The 17,857-nt window shown below is 36.9% G+C and overlaps 1 protein-coding gene and 1 pseudogene across 4 annotated transcripts in view; both read left to right on the forward strand.

Moving 5' to 3' along the window:
* Window positions 1–17,857, forward strand: part of LOC112130364 (uncharacterized) — a 152,751-nt gene that overhangs the window by 31,188 nt on the left and 103,706 nt on the right. Inside the window, exon 2 of one of the 4 annotated variants that reach the window (XM_063720701.1) lies at window positions 8,910–9,024. The exons of the other annotated variants lie outside the window; for them this stretch is intronic. The gene's annotated coding sequence lies outside the window, so the exon portion shown is untranslated. The remainder of the gene's footprint in view (window positions 1–8,909; window positions 9,025–17,857) is intronic. 4 annotated transcript variants of the gene reach the window in all.
* Window positions 5,522–6,406, forward strand: PONPYGV1R-PS1942 (vomeronasal 1 receptor ponPygV1R-ps1942 pseudogene; annotated as a pseudogene).

The raw sequence follows: 17,857 nt of genomic DNA on the forward strand, positions 1-17,857 counted from the left end.
ACGGAGCAAAGCTGGATGGAGAATGACTTTGACGAGCTGAGAGAAGAAGGCTTCAGACGATCAAATTACTCCGAGCTACGGGAGGATATTCAAACCAAAGGCAAAGAAGTTGAAAACTTTGAAAAAAATTTAGAAGAATGTATAACTAGAATAACCAATACAGAGAAGTGCTTAAAGGAGCTGATGGAGCTGAAAACCAAGGCTCGAGAACTACATGAAGAATGCAGAAGCCTCAGAAGCTGATGCGATCAAATGGAAGAAAGGGTGTCAGCGATGGAAGATGAAATGAATGAAATGAAGTGAGAAGGGAAGTTTAGAGAAAAAAGAATAAAAAGAAACGAGCAAAGCCTCCAAGAAATATGGGACTATGTGAAAAGACCAAATCTATTTCTGATTGGTGTACCTGAAAGTGACGGGGAGAATGGAACCAAGTTGGAAAACACTCTGCAGGATATTATTCAGGAGAACTTCCCCAATCTAGCAAGGCAGGCCAACATTCAGATTCAGGAAATACAGAGAATGCCACAAAGATACTCCTCAAGAAGAGCAACTCCAAGACACATAATTGTCAGATTCACCAAAGTTGAAATGAAGGAAAAAATGTTAAGGGCAGCCAGAGAGAAAGGTCGGGTTACCCTCAAAGGGAAGCCCATCAGAATAACAGTGGATCTCTTGGCAGAAACTCTACAAGCCAGAAGAGAATGGGGGCCAATATTCAACATTCTTAAAGAAAAGAGTTTTCAACCCAGAATTTCATATCCAGCCAATCTAAGCTTCATAAGTGAAGGAGAAATAAAATCCTTTACAGACAAGCAAATGCTGAGAGATTTTGTCACCACCAGGCCTGCCCTAAAAGAGCTCCTGAAGGAAGCACTAAACATAGAAAGGCACAGCTGGTACCAGCTGCTGCAAAATCATGCCAAAATGTAAAGACCATCGAGACTAGGAAGAGACTGCATTAACTAACGAGCAAAATAACCAGCTAACATCATCATGACAGGATCAAATTCACACATAACAATATTAACTTTAAATGTAAATGGACTAAATGCTCCAATTAAAAGACACAGACTGGCAAATTGGATAAAGAGTCAAGACCCATCAGTGTGCTGTATTCAGGAAACCCATCTCACGTGCAGAGACACACATAGGCTCAAAATAAAAGGATGGAGGAAGATCTACCAAGCAAATGGAAAGCAAAAAAAGGCAGGGGTTGCAATCCTAGTCTCTGATAAAATAGACTTTAAACCAACAAAGATCAAAAGAGACAAGGCCATTACATAATGGTAAAGGGATCAATTCAACAAGAAGAGCTAACTATCCTAGATATATATGCACCCAATACAGGAGCACCCAGATTCATAAAGCAAGTCCTGAGTGACTTACACAGAGACTTAGACTCCCACACATTAATAATGGGAGACTTTAACACCCCACTGTCAACATTAGACAGATCAACGAGAAAGAAAGTCAACAAGGATACCCAGGAATTGAACTCAGCTCTGCACCAAGCAGACCTAATAGACATCTACAGAACTCTCCACCCCAAATCAACAGAATATACATTTTTTTCAGCACCACACCACACCTATTCCAAAATTGACCACATACTTGGAAGTAAAGCTTTCCTCAGCAAATGTAAAAGAACAGAAATTATAACAAACTATCTCTCAGATCACAGTGCAATCAAGCTAGAACTCAGTATTAAGAATCTCACTCAAAACCGCTCAACTACATGGAAACTGAACAACCTGCTCCGGAACGACTATTGGGTACATAACGAAATGAAGGCAGAAATAAAGATGTTCTTTGAAACCAACGAGAACCAACACACAACATACCAGAATCTCTGGGATGCTTTCAAAGCAGTGTGTAGAGCGAAATTTATAGCACTAAATACCCACAAGAGAAAGCAGGAAAGATCCAAAATTGACACCCTAACATCACAATTAAAAGAACTAGAAAAGCAAGAGCAAACACATTCAAAAGCTAGCAGAAGGCAAGAAATAACTAAAATCAGAGCAGAACTGAAGGAAATAGAGACACAAAAAACCCTTCAAAAAATTAATGAATCCAGGAGCTGGTTTTTTGAAAGGATCAACAAAATTGATAGACCGCTAGCAAGACTAATAAAGAAAAAAAGAGAGAAGAATCAAATAGATGCAATAAAAAATGATAAAGGGGATATCACCACCGATCTCACAGAAATACAAACTACCATCAGAGAATATTACAAACACCTCTATGCAAACAGACTAGAAAGTGTAGAAGAAATGGATACATTCCTCGACACATACACTCTCCCAAGACTAAACCAGGAAGAAGTTGAATCTCTGAATAGACCAATAACAGGAGCTGAAATTGTGGTAATAATCAATAGCTTACCAACCAAAAAGAGTCCAGGACCAGATGGATTCACAGCCGAATTCTACAAGAGGTACAAGGAGGAACTGGTACCATTCCTTCTGAAACTATTCCAATCAATAGAAAAAGAGGGAATCCTCCCTAACTCATTTTATGAGGCCAGCATCATCCTGATACCAAAGCCGGGCAGAGACACAATGAAAAAAGAGAATTTTGGACCAATATCCTTGATGAACATTGAAGCAAAAATCCTCAATAAAATACTGGCAAACCGAATCCAGAAGCACATCAAAAAGCTTATCCACCATGATCAAGTGGGTTTCATCCCTGGGATGCAAGGCTGGTTCAATATATGCAAATCAATAAATGTAATCCAGCATATAAACAGAACCAAAGACAAAAACCACATGATTATCTCAATAGATGCAGAAAAGGCCTTTGACAAAATTCAACAACCCTTCATGCTAAAAACTCTCAATAAATTAGGTATTGATGGGACGTATCTCAAAATAATAAGAGCTATCTATAACAAACCCACAGCCAATATCATACTGAATGGGCAAAAACTGGAAGCATTCCCTTTGAAAACTGGCACAAGACAGGGATGCCCTCTCTCACCACTCCTATTCAACATAGTGTTGGAATTTCTGGCCAGGGCAATTAGGCAGGAGAAGGAAATAATGGGTATTCAATTAGGAAAAGAGGAAGTCAAATTGTCCCTGTTTGCAGACGACATGATGGTATATCTAGAAAACCCCATTGTCTCAGCCCCAAATCTCCTTAAGCTGATAAGCAACTTCAGCAAAGTCTCAGGATACAAAATCAATGTACAAAAATCACAAGCATTCTTATACACCAACAACAGACAAACAGAGAGCCAAATCATGAGTGAATTCCCATTCACAATTGCTTCAAAGAGAATAAAATATCTAGGAATCCAACTTACAAGGGACGTGAAGGACCTCTTCAAGGAGAACTACAAACCACTCAAGGAAATAAAAGAGGATACAAACAAATGGAAGAACATTCCATGCTTATGGGTAGGAAGAATCAATATCGTGAAAATGGCCATACTGCCCAAGGTAAATTACAAATTCAATGCCATCCCCATCAAGCTACCAATGACTTTCTTCACAGAATTGGAAAAAACTACTTTAAAGTTCATATGGAACCAAAAAAGAGCCCGCATCGCCAAGTCTATCCTAAGCCAAAAGAACAAAGCTGGAGGCATCACACTACCTGACTTCAAACTATACTACAAGACTACAGTAACCAAAACAGCATGGTACTGGTACCAAAACAGAGATATAGATCAATGGAACAGAACAGAGCCCTCAGAAATAACGCCGCATATCTACAACTATCTGATCTTTGACAAACCTGAGAAAAACAAGCAATGGGGAAAGGATTCCCTATTTAATAAATGGTGCTGGGAAAACTGGCTAGCCATATGTAGAAAGCTGAAACTGAATCCCTTCCTTACACCTTATACAAAAATCAATTCAAGATGGATTAAAGACTTAAACGTTAGACCTAAAACCATAAAAACCCTAGAAGAAAACCTAGGCATTACCATTCAGGACATAGGCGTGTGCAAGGACTTCATGTCTAAAACACCAAAAGCAATGGCAACAAAAGCCAAAATTGACAAATGGGATCTAATTAAACTAAAGAGCTCCTGCACAGCAAAAGAAACTACCATCAGAGTGAACAGGCAACCTACAAAATGGGAGAAAATTTTCGCAACCTACTCATCTGACAAAGGGCTAATATCCAGAATCTACAATGAACTCCAACAAATTTACAAGAAAAAAAAACAACCTCATAAAAAAGTGGGTGAAGGACATGAACAGACACTTCTCAAAAGAAGACATTTATGCAGCCAAAAGACACATGAAAAAATGCTCACCATCAATGGCCATCAGAGAAATGCAAATCAAAACCACAATGAGATACCATCTCACACCAGTTAGAATGGCAATCATCAAAAAATCAAGAAACAACAGGTGCTGAAGAGGATGTGGAGAAATAGGAACACTTTTACACTGTTGGTGGGACTGTAAAGTAGTTCAACCATTGTGGAAGTCAGTGTGGCGATTCCTCAGGGATCTAGAACTAGAAATACCATTTGACCCAGCCATCCCATTACTGGGTATATACCCAAAGGACTGTAAATCATGCTGCTCTAAAGACACATGCACACGTTTGTTTATTGTGGCATTATTCACAATAGCAAAGACTTGGAACCAACCCAAATGTCCAACAATGATAGGCTGGATTAAGAAAATGTGGCACATATACACCATGGAATACTATGCAGCCATAAAAAAGGATGAGTTCATTTCCTTTGTAGGGACATGGATGAAATTGGAAATCATCATTCTCAGTAAACTATCGCAAGAACAAACCAAACACCGCATATTCTCACTCATAGGTGTGAAGTGAACAACGAGAACACATGGACACAGGAAGGGGAACGTCACACTCTGGGGACTGTTGTGGGGTGCGGGGACGGGGGAGGGATAGCATTGGGAGATATACCTAAAGTATAATAATAATAAATTTAAAAAAGAAAATAAAGATATTATCATTAATTATTATAGTGCATTCAGTAGAATTACCGAGTCCAAACTCACAGGCGATTGATGAAGAATGAGATGTATCAAAGTGATGGGATGTGAGAAAGAGTCAACTGGATATTAGCGTTTGTTTATTATTGATTCTTTCCTATTAGAATAAATTTTCATTTAATTTAACTGAGCAAATACCATTGAGCAATTTTATATGTTCCTTACCATTCTAGATGCTTAATATAGAATGCAGGAATATTAAAGAACAAGGATATGATTTCTAAAAGGAGAGGCACAGGTATAATAGAAATTTAGAAATTGTGCATCTACACAGGCATAATTATGAATGTGTTGATGTTTTACATATATAAGTATTTGATGTAGAAAATAGTGCAGAGACTGGATTATGCAGAATTTATAAGAGAGAGAGTTAACCAAGAAGTGGGTAAAATTAAAATAATGATGTAATCATTTTGGACACTAAAGAACAAACGTTGATAATGTGAGATCCATTGTTTTGTTCCCAGATATATGAAATATGTTTGTCATTAATATGAACACACTTTTCTCTTCAGTTATGCTTAAAAATGTTTTTTTTTTCTTCTGAATCTGCCATTGGACTTTCAGACAACACCTTTTTGCTTTTCTTCCACATCTTCACATTCCTTCAGGATCAAAAACCTAAGCCACATGACTGGATCAGCCGTCACTTGGCCTTCATTCGGGTAGTGATGATCCTCACTGTAGTGGATGTTTTGCCTCCAGATATGCTTGAATCACTGCATTTTGGGAATAACTTCAAATGCAAGTCCTTGATCTACATAAACAGAGTGACGAGGGGCCTATATATCTATACCATCTGTCTCCTGAGTATACACCAGGCCAGCACAATCAGCCTCAGCAACTTCTGATTGGCAAGCTTTAAACATAAATTTACAAATAACATTGTCAGTGTCCTCTTTTTTCTTTTTTGTTCCCTCAATTTGTCTTTCAGTAGTGACATAATATTCTTCACTGTGGCTTCTTCCATTGTGACCCAGACCAATCTACTTAAGGTCCTCAAATACTGCTCATGTTCTCCCATGAAGTCCATTATGTGGGGAGTGTTTTCCTTGTAGGATTACGCTGCTCTCAAGTGCATACATGATGATCTTTTTGTCCAAGCATCAGAGGTGATCCCAGCATCTTCACAGTACCAGCCTGTCCCCAAGATCCTCACCAGAGAAAAGGGTTACCCAGATCATCCTACCACTGGTGAGTTGCTTTGTGGTCGTGTACGGGGTGGACCTTGTCATCTCATCCTCTGCAGCCCTGTTATGGATGTATAACCCAGTCACCCTGAGCATCCAGAACCTTGTAGCCTGTGTTTATGCCACTCTTGTTGCATTGGTACAAATCCGCTCTGATAAAAAATAGTTAATATTCTCCAAAAAATGGAATTAAAGTGCTATAAATTTTTAATGTGTTGGTGATGAAAAATATTTCTAAAAAGTAGTCTCATTCTATAGTTAAATTGTTCAAGTAGCCCCAGATTTAGCTTATTGAGTTTAAATAAAATGCATGGAATTACACTTTTGTTAAATTTTTATGCTTCTGAAACTGAGGCATCTAAGGACTATGTAGTTTCTTCAGTTCAATGTCCACCATAGATTGACATTTCAAATATGAAGTCTTTTATACTTTTATTTTTATGTTAACTTTGTACAAGAAAATGTTTCTGTCTTTTTGAAGTATACTTTAAAAAAAATCTTCTTTTGGTAATCAAATCTCTCAATGTTTTTACTTTTGAAAATATTTTACTTACTCTGTTTATTAATGATACTTTAGCTAAATATTCAATTCTAGCTTTTAAGCCATGCTTGCTCATTGTAACCTCCCTGACTAAAAAAAGTTATGTCAATTTGGATTTTAAATTTAATCTAGAATTTATTTTAAAGGGTTTTAAATGAAATTTATATGTGGCTAGATACTGTTTTGGTAATACTTGATAGTTTCCCGCCTCTATTGGGATATTATTGACAAAAATTTTATATATTTATGGTACACAATATGATGTTTTGAGGTACAGACATGTGCACACAGACACACAAACACACACACACACATTGTAAAATTACCAAAATCAAGCTTAATAACATGTCAACTACTTCTCATACTTACGAGGGTATTTTTGGTGTATAATGAGAACATACGCCATACATTACATCTACTTCATACACCATACATACATCTACACCATACACCATACATACACCATACTTACATCTACTTCATTAATATAATTTACTTATACAATACATTATTATTAATATAGCCTCCATGCCGTATGCATATATTTATATTAACTTCTCTTTGTTATTGTTGGAGACAGTTGTCTTTGTTCCCCAGGCTGGAGTGCAGTGGCATTATCATAGCTCACTGAAACCTCAAACTCCTGGGTTCAAATCATTCTCCCACCTCAGCCTCAAAAGTAGCTAGAAAGGACTACAGAGGTGCACCACTATGCCAAGCTAATTTGTAGTAACAGAGTCTTGCTATGTTACCCAGGCTGGTCTTGAACTCCTGGCCTCAAGCAATCCTCCTGCCTTAGTCTCCCAAAATACAGGGATTATAGGCATGAGCCACATGCCTAGCTTTATAACATTTTCTTTATACGTTTATGTGTTGATGGACATTTACGTTGTTTTCATATCTTGTCTATTGTGAATAATGCTTCAAGAAACATAGGAGGGAAGATACCTCTTCAGTATGTGATTTTGTGGTCTCTGGATATTTAACCAGAGGTAGGATTCCTGAATCATACGATAGTTTTATTTTTAATTTTTTGATGAATCCTCATGCTGTTTTTCATAATGGCTTTACCAATTTACATTCCCAGTGACAGTGTATAAGGTCCTCCATCATTGATAACATTTGTTTTCTTTTGAATTTTTAATAAACATTACCCTAACATGTGCTTGAATTGTTATCTCATTTTGGTTTTGATTTGCATTTTCCTGATGATTACTAATGGCTTCTTCAAAAAAGGATCTATTTAGATTATTTGGCTACTTTTAAAAAGAATGTTATTTTTATTGTTATTTTTATTCAGAGGGGGTTATATTTTATGAATTTCTTACAGATTTTGAATGCTAACCCCTTATCTGATATTTGGCTTACAAGTATTTTTCTCCGGTTCTGTGGATTGCCTTTTAAATTGATTGACTGTCTTTTGGTATGCAGTAGAAACTTTTTAGTTTGATGTAGTTTCATTTTTTTTCTCCCTGGGCTTTTAGTGTCAAATACAAAAAATAATTATTGCCGCAAACAATGCCAAAGAATTTTCCCTGATGTTGTTTTCTAAAAGTTTTATGGTTTCAGGTCCAATATTGAAGTCTTTAATCTCTTTTAAGTTAATTTTTGTGTATTCTGTAAAAGATGGGTTAAATTTTTTTTGCATGTGTATATCCAGTTTTCCCATCACCATTTATTGAACAGTTTATTCTTTCTTCACTGTGTATTTGCATATCTTTGTTGAAAATTAGTTGACTGTGTTCAGATGGATATTTCTGAGCTCTCTATTCAGTTTCCATTGGTCTATGTGTCTGTGTTAATGCCAGTATCATGCTGTTTTGATGACTGTAGCTTTGTTATATCATTTGAAATTAAGAAGTTTGATGCCTTCAGCTTTGTTCTTGCTCAAAATTCTTTGGTTATTTTGGGTCTTTTCTAATTCCACACAAACTTTAGAAATTTTTTATTTTTCTGGAAAATGATATTTTAATTTTGATAGACATTGCTTTAATTTTTTTTTTTTTTTTTGAGATGGAGTCTCACTCTGTTGCCCAGGGCCCAGGTTGAAGTGCAGTGAGATGATCTCAGGTCACTGCAACCTCCACCTTCCTAGTTCAAGCAGTTCCCCTGACTCAGCCTCCTGAGTAGCTGGGATTACAGGTGCACGCCACCATGCCTGGCTAATTTTTTTTGTATTTTTAGTAGAGACGGTGTTTCACCATGTTGGCCAGACTGGTCACGAACTCCTGACCTGAAGCAATCCACCCGCCTCGGCCTCCCAAAGTGCTAGGATTACAGGTGTGAGCCACTGCACCCGGTGAGATTGCTTCAAATCTTTGTATCACTTTTAGTAGTATGAATGTTTTAATATTAATTTATCCAATCCATGAACACTAAGTTTTTTTTGTCTCTTCTATAATTGCTTTTGCCACTATTTTAGAGTTTTTATTGTACAAATCTTTTACCATCTTAGTTATAAGTATTATTTCTGATGTTATGGCAAATGGAATTTTCTTAATTTTTTCCCATATATTTTGTTGTAAGTGTATAGAAATGCAATTTATTGTTTCGTACATTGATATAGTATCCTGCAACATTACTGAATTAGTTTATTAGTTTTAAAAGTTTTTTTCTTGTAATGATGAGCACACGGGACTGTGTTTACACATACATTAATATTCTGTTAACATATCACAGTGCCTAAAAATGTGCTCTGCTGTATTTCTGCAGTGACAAATTTAATGGCATCTTTAGTCCTAATTTTTTTTTCTTTTAAAATACTTTTGTCCGGTATTGTATAATAGTGTGTCCTTTGGTTACTTTTCAGTGGTGCTACACATTTATTTCCAGGCAGAGTTAGTCAAGCTTTCTAATAAAGTTATTTAATACCTTTATATGCATTTAGTTGTTGTAAGCCCAAACAATAGATTTTAATGATAGTTTTAAAGTTACCAGGTAAGATTGAAAATATGTCAATTCGTCACTGCTCAAGAATCTCTGGATTCCTCATTTCAAACTCTTACGTATGATGTCTATATATATGTGTGTGTGTGTGTGTGTGTGTGTGTGTAATGACTTAGAATCTTACCTAACATATTGTATGCACTAACCGACTACTAAAAGATATGATTCATCAAATTATCATCTTTATACCATTCTTCAAATGGAATATTATTTTCTATTTGTTCTAATTAAAAATTATGTTTCTGTCTTATTTAAATATCAATGAAAATTAAAAGGTCTACTCAGTCTGCCCTCATGATAAAAGCCAAAGCTAAATGGCAGTTTCACTAATATTTTAAATTCAATACCTTATTTGCATCACATGATAAATATAAACAGTAAGGATAAAATTATATTTTAATTACCCATCCTACAATAAAGAGGCTTTGAGTCATTCATTAATAGGGCTGAAGCCTTGCTCTATATTATTTATGATTTTTCTATGTTTCTGATTTTTCTATGTTAACAGCCTAGAAAAATTTCTTACACATAGAATACTACAAATTAGAAATTAATATCTTGAAATGTACAAATTATAAAAAACTGAGTAAGTAGAATATATGAATATATGTTTATATATTATGAATTGTTATATAACAAGCAAAATTATTAATTAAAAATATTTTCACAAAGAAAATTCCAGGGCAAAATAACCTTTATGGAAAACTCTCCCTATATTCAATAAATAATTAATACTAACTCTTCACCCAAAAATATCTTCAAAAATTGAAAAAGAGGGAACATTTTCCAATTTATTCTAGGAGGCCAGTATTTCTGTAATACTAAGGGCAGACTCAAATATATGACAGAGAAGGACTATGGACCAATGTGGCATATTTATGTATATACATACATCCCCAGAAAATATTAGCAAACAAAATCCAGTCACATTAAATATGCATATACACGAAGACCATATGATATTGTTTTATAAATGCAATTGTGACTTAATATCTAAAATTTAATCAAGATAATGCTCAATACTAGTAAAGAACAAAAGTGATAATTTAAATAGGCACAGAGAAAATTTCAAAAATCAAATATCCATTCCTGAGAAAACCCCTAGCAAACTACTAATAGAAGGAAATTTTGAGACCTACTAAAATGTATCTATTTTTTAAATCTATAGCTAACATCATACTTAATGGTGACAAACTAGTGTTTTTTTCTACCTGAAAGTTTGGGGAGAAGACAAGAATTTTCACTTTAATATTCCAGATTGTAAAATATAAAAGTAGAACTGTATTTATTGTAAATGATACAATTTTCTGTTAAAAAATATAAGAAGAATTCACTAAAATACCACTAAGGCAGACAAATCCAGTTTGTCAGTAGAGGGTGATTTATTGGGGGGACACAGAGAATGAAGCATGATCTTTGGCAGCTGCAATACAGGTAGATGTCTGCACTGTAACCCTCCAGACCCAGGGCTTATACACTGTAGAAAAGGGCATATGACCAATGTGCCAGACAATTAAAGTGGACCTTCCAGGAAATGATGAGATTGCTATCTATGTGTATCATATCCTGTAATTTGTGCAGTAACATCAAGGTTTCTGTTGACCTAGGGGCAGGATGTGGTCTTATATAAAGAGCAGTAGATAAAGTGGATATCCTAAAGGCATTCCTGGAACTGGGGGGTAATCAAAGTCAAATGGCAAATTATAATTCAGGATGGAGTTACTTTAGTCTTTTTTTTTTTTATTACTATACTTTAAGTTTTAGGGTACATGTGCACAATGTGCAGGTTAGTTACATATGTATACATGTGCCATGCTGGTGTGCTACACCCATTAACTCGCCATTTAGCATTAGGTATATCTCCTAATGCTATCCCTCCCCCCTCCCCCCACCCCACAACAGTCCCCAGAGTGTGATGTTCCCCTTCCTGTGTCCATGTGTTCTCATTGTTCAATTCCCGTCTATGAGTGAGAACATGCAGTGTTTGGTTTTTTGTCCTTGCGATAGTTTACTGAGAATGATGATTTCCAATTTCATCCATGTCCCTACAAAGGACATGAACTCATCATTTTTTATGGCTGCATAGTATTCCATGGTGTATATGTGCCACATTTTCTTTTTTTTTTTTTTCTTTTTATTATTATTATTATACTTTAGGCTCTATGGTACATGTGCGCAACGTGCAGGTAAGTTACATATGTATACATGTGCCATGCTGGTGCGCTGCACCCACCAACTCGTCATCTAGCATTAGGTATATCTCCCAATGCTATCCCTCCCCCCTCCCCCCACCCCACAACAGTCCCCGAAGTGTGATGTTCCCCTTCCTGTGTCCATGTGTTCTCATTGTTCAATTCCCACCTATGAGTGAGAATATGCGGTGTTTGGTTTTTTGTTCTTGCGATAGTTTACCGAGAATGATGATTTCCAATTTCATCCATGTCCCTACAAAGGACATGAACTCATCATTTTTTATGGCTGCATAGTATTCCATGGTGTATATGTGCCACATTTTCTTAATCCAGTCTATCATTGTTGGACATTTGGGTTGGTTCCAAGTCTTTGCTATTGTGAATAATGCCACAATAAACATACGTGTGCATGTGTCTTTATAGCAGCATGATTTATAGTCCTTTGGGTATATACCCAGTAATGGGATGATATGTGCCACATTTTCTTAATCCAGTCTATCATTGTTGGACATTTGGGTTGGTTCCAAGTCTTTGCTATTGTGAAGAGTGCCGCAATAAACATACGTGTGCATGTGTCTTTATAGCAGCATAATTTATAGTCCTTTGGGTATATACCCAGTAATGGGATGGCTGGGTCAAATGGTATTTCTAGTTCTAGATCCCTGAGGAATAGCCACACTGACTTCCACAATGGTTGAACTACTTTACAGTCCCACCAACAGTGTAAAAGTGTTCCTATTTCTCCACATCCTCTCCAGCACCTGTTGTTTCCTGACTTTTTAATGATCGCCATTCTAACTGGTGTGAGATGGTATCTCATTGCGGTTTTAATTTGCATTTCTCTGATGGCCAGTGATGATGAGCATTTTTTCATGTGTCTTTTGGCTGCATAAATGTCTTCTTTTGAGAAGTGTCTGTTCATATCCTTCGCCCAGTTTTTGATGGGGTTGTTTGTTTTTTTCTTGTAAATTTGTTTGAGTTCATTGTAGATTCTGGATATTAGCCCTTTGTCAGATGAGTAGGTTGTGAAAATTTTCTCCCATTATGTAGGTTGCCTGTTCACTCTGATGGTAGTTTCTTTTGCTGTGCAGAAGCTCTTTGGTTTAACACTCCACCCATCTTATCCACCTGTTACTATCTCAGCATTCTGCTCTTCTGTGTTGATCCATTAGTTTTTGTGGAGAGACTGTAGGTGACATGTTTTATCACTGTGTTTTTTGCTTATAAGCAGATACAGCAGTAACAATACAGACAACAACAGGCAATGACATGTATGACATGTGTCAGACACAGAATTAATAGCACTTTCTGCCACCATGTTCCTCAGGATCCAAACCAGGAGGAGAGCCATTGGGAGAAAGGTTAGAGTCAGACATTGTGGTTATTTGTTTATGCATGTCTTGTAGGGCTAGAGTTATACTGCTAGAATGATCAGGAATAAATACACAACATTCCATCTTAATCATGGCAAAAGCTTTTCCTGGTGCAGCAGTTAATACATCCAATACCACGTAATTTTGGAGAATAGCCTTCGGTATGGGGGTCATCTCAGAGTTCATTAAAAAAATACCTTGGAGGTTGCTTATCAGCTTAAGGAGATTTTGGGCTGAGACAATGGGGTTTTCTAGATATACAATCATGTCATCTGTAAACAGGGACAATTTGATTTCCTCTTTTCCTAATTGAATACCCTTTATTTCCTTCTCCTGCCTAATTGCCCTGGCCACAACTTCCAACACTATGTTGAATAGGAGTGGTGAGAGAGGGCATCTCTGTCTTGTGCCAGTTTTCAAAGGGAATGCTTCCAGTTTTTGCCCATTCAGTATGATATTGGCTGTGGGTTTGTCATAGATAGCTCTGATTATTTTGAGATACGTCCCATCAATACCTAATTTATTGAGAGTTTTTAGCGTGAAGTGTTGTTGAATTTTGTCAAAGGCCTTTTCTACATCTGTTGAGATAATCATATGGTTTTTGTCTTTGGTTCTGTTTATATGCTGAATTACATTTATTGATTTGTGTACATTGAACCAGCCTTGCATCCCAGGGATGAAGCCCACTTGATCATGGTGGATAAGCTTTTTGATGTGCTGCTGGATTCGGTTTGCCAGTATTTTATTGAGGATTTTTGCATCAATGTTCATCAAGGATATTGGTCTAAAATTCTCTTTTTTGGTTGTGTCTCTGCCTGGCTTTGGTATCAGGATGATGCTGGCCTCATAAAATGAGTTAGGGAGGATTCCCTCTTTTTCTTTTGATTGGAATAGTTTCAGAAGGAATGGTATCAGTTCCACCTTGTACCTCTGGTAGAATTTGGCTGTGAATCCATCTGGTCCTGGACTCTTTTTGGTTGGTAAGCTATTGATTATTGCCACAATTTCAGCTCCTGTTATTGGTCTATTCAGAGATTCAACTTCTTCCTGGTTTAGTCTTGGGAGAGTGTATGTGTTGAGGAATTTATCCATTTCTTCTAGATTTTCTAGTTTATTTGCATAGAGGTGTTTGTAGTATTCTCTGATGGTAGTTTGTATTTCTGTGGGATCGGTGGTGATATCCCCTTTATCACTTTTCATTGCATCTATTTGATTCTTCTCTCTTTTTTTCTTTATTAGTCTTGCTAGCGGTCTATCAATTTTGTTGATCCTTCCAAAAAACCAGCTCCTAGATTCATTAATTCTTTGAAGGGTTTTTTGTGTCTCCTTTTCCTTCAGTTCTGCTCTGATTTTAGTTATTTATTGCCTTCTGCTAGCTTTTGAATGTGTTTGGTCTTGCTTTTCTAGTTCTTTTAATTGTGATGCTAGGGTGTCAATTTTGGATCTTTCCTGCTTTCTCTTGTGGGCATTTAGTGCTATAAATTTCCCTCTACACACTGCTTTGAATGTGTCCCAGAGATTCTGGTACGTCGTGTCTTTGTTCTCATTGGTTTCAAAGAACATCTTTATTTCTGCCTTCATTCTGTTATGTACCCAGTAGTCATTCAGGAGAAGGTTGTTCAGTTTCCATGTAGTTCAGGATACAAAATCAATATACAAAAATCACAAACATTCTTATACACCAATAAAAGACAAACAGAGAGCCAAAGCATGAGTGAACTCCCATTCACAATTGCTTCAAAGAGAATAAAATACTTAGGAATCCAACTTACAAGGGACGTGAAGGACCTCTTCAAGGAGAACTATAAACCACTTCTCAATGAAATAAAAGAGGATACAAACAAATGGAAGAGCATTCCATGCTCATGGGTAGGAAAAATCAATATCGTGAAAATGGCCATACTGCCCAAGGTAATTTACAGATTCAATGCCATCCCCATCAAGCTACCAATGACTTTCTTTACAGAATTGGAAAAAACTACTTTACAGTTCATGTGGAATCAAAAAAGAGGCCACATCGCCAAGTCAATCCTAAGCGAAAAGAACAAGGCTGGAGGCATCACACTATCTGACTTCCAACTATACTACAAGGCTACAGTAACCAAAACAGCATGTTACTGGTACCAAAACAGAGATATAGACCAATGGAACAGAACAGAGCCCTCAGAAATAACGCTGCGTATCTACAACTATCTGATCTTTGACAAACCTGAGAAAAACAAGCAATGGGGAAAGGATTCCCTATTTAATAAATGGTGCTGGGAAAACTGGCTAGCCATATGTAGAAAGCTGAAACTGGATCCCTTCTTTACACCTTATACAAAAATCAATTCAAGATGGATTAAAGACTTAAACGTTAGATCTAAAACCATAAAAACCCTAGAAGAAAACCTAGGCATTACCATTCAGGACATAGGCATGGGCAAGGACTTCATGTCTAAAACACCAAAAGCAATGGCAACAAAAGCCAAAATTGACAAATCGGATCTAATTAAACTAAAGAGCTTCTGTGCAGCAAAAGAAACTACCATCAGAGTGAACAGGCAACCTACAAAATTGGAGAAAATTTTCACAACCTACTCATCTGACAAAGGGCTAATATCCAGAATCTACAATGAACTCAAACAACTTTACAAGAAAAAAACAAACAACCCCATCAAAAAGTGGGTGAAGGATATGAGCAGACACTTCTCAAAAGAAGATATTTATGCAGCCAAAAGACACATGAAAAAATGCTCATCATCACTGGCCATCAGAGAAATGCAAATCAAAACCACAATGAGATACCATCTCACACCAGTTAGAATGGCGATCATTAAAAAGTCAGGAAACAACAGGTGCTGGAGAGGATGTGGAGAAATAGGAACACTTTTACACTGTTGGTGGGACTGTAAAGTAGTTCAACCATTGTGGAAGTCAGTGTGGCGATTCCTCAGGGATCTAGAACTAGAAATACCATTTGACCCAGCCATCCCATTACTGGGTATATACCCAAAGGACTATAAATCATGCTGCTATAAAGACACATGCACACGTATGTTTATTGCGGCACTCTTCACAATAGCAAAGACTTGGAACCAACCCAAATGTCCAACAATGATAGACTGGATTAAGAAAATGTGGCACATATACACCATGGAATACTATGCAGCCATAAAAAATGATGAGTTCATGTCCTTTGTAGGGACATGGATGAAATTGGAAATCATCATTCTCAGTAAACTATCGCAAGGACAAAAAACCAAACACCGCATGTTCTCACTCATAGATGGGAATTGAACAATGAGAACACATGGACACATGAAGGGGAACATCACATTCTGGGGACTGTTGTGGGGTGGGGGGAGGGGGGAGGGATAGCATTAGGAGATATACCTAATGCTAAATGGCGAGTTAATGGGTGTAGCACACTAGCATGGCACATGTATACATATGTAACTAACCTGTACATTCTGCACATGTACCCTAAAACTTAAGGTATAATAATAATAAAAAAATAAATAAAGATAGGAAGAAAAAGCTCACCCCATTTAAAAAAAAATACCTTGGAGGCTGTCATTGAGAAAAAGCTGAGTATAGTTAGTGTGTTTTCAATGCCTACAAATGGCACAGAGATTGAAGCTAAATAATCATACCAATAAAAGAAAGCCCTTACCCACCTACTAGTCACATATGGGAAATTAACAGGTTTATCAGTTGGCTTTTTCCATCATCCTTGGACCAATAGAAAACCTAACATGTAGCGTCCTAGCCATCCCAATGGTGACCAAGGCCAGAGATTAAATCCACACAACCATTCAGTACCATTTGGAGCTGCCAGTTTATTCCAGGTTGTTGAGATGAGTCTGTAGTAACCCAGTCCATGGCTTGCAGTATTACAATGTGTTGGCATTGTTCCTGGGACATCCAGCCCTTTGTATGGGTATAATTGAGCCATGAGGCATGGTTTCATTGCTCACATCATAGGGGCACTAACTGAATTAAATGCCCTATAGCTGGTGTCAGCCAAATGAAACCATCCCAAATTTTAAAAAGACTTTCTTTACAGTGAGAATGTCAAGGTCTTATAATAAGACTCATTCCTTAGAATCCTTTGGTTGTGGTGTAGCTCTAGTTACTACATGTTTTTGTGTGGCATTTATTGAAAAGGGCTTTCCATGTCCATAACTGTTAAGTGTCTTGTTAATAGGCTAACTAATTACATCACTTCTTGTCACATCTTCTAAAGGTGTAGTCCACAGTTGAAGAGCCTTGATGAATATCTGTAAATTCTGGAAGTCATTTTTCTGCATAGGTGATACATACCAAGGCATACCAGAGGTGCTGGAATAAAATAACCACAATGTCAGTGGGCATCCTTTTATGAACTGTCAGCATAATGTTGAGCCCATTGTAGAGAAAATACAGCAGAGCAGCAACAGGAACAGAAGACTATGGGTGTAAATACAAGTGTTTAGCAGTAGTTGAAAGGGCAGTTCTTTCCCATCAAACAGAATGATTGTAGTGACTTTGTCCCTGTTAGTTAGGACATAGGCAGCCAAAAGATTATGGGCTTGGAGTACACACCAAACATGGGGCCTAAGGGGTAAATGTGCCAGTATTATCTGTAAAGTTACAGGGA

This window comes from Pongo abelii, chromosome 21 (assembly GCF_028885655.2).
Source record: "Pongo abelii isolate AG06213 chromosome 21, NHGRI_mPonAbe1-v2.0_pri, whole genome shotgun sequence".
Lineage (NCBI taxonomy): Eukaryota > Metazoa > Chordata > Mammalia > Primates > Hominidae > Pongo > Pongo abelii.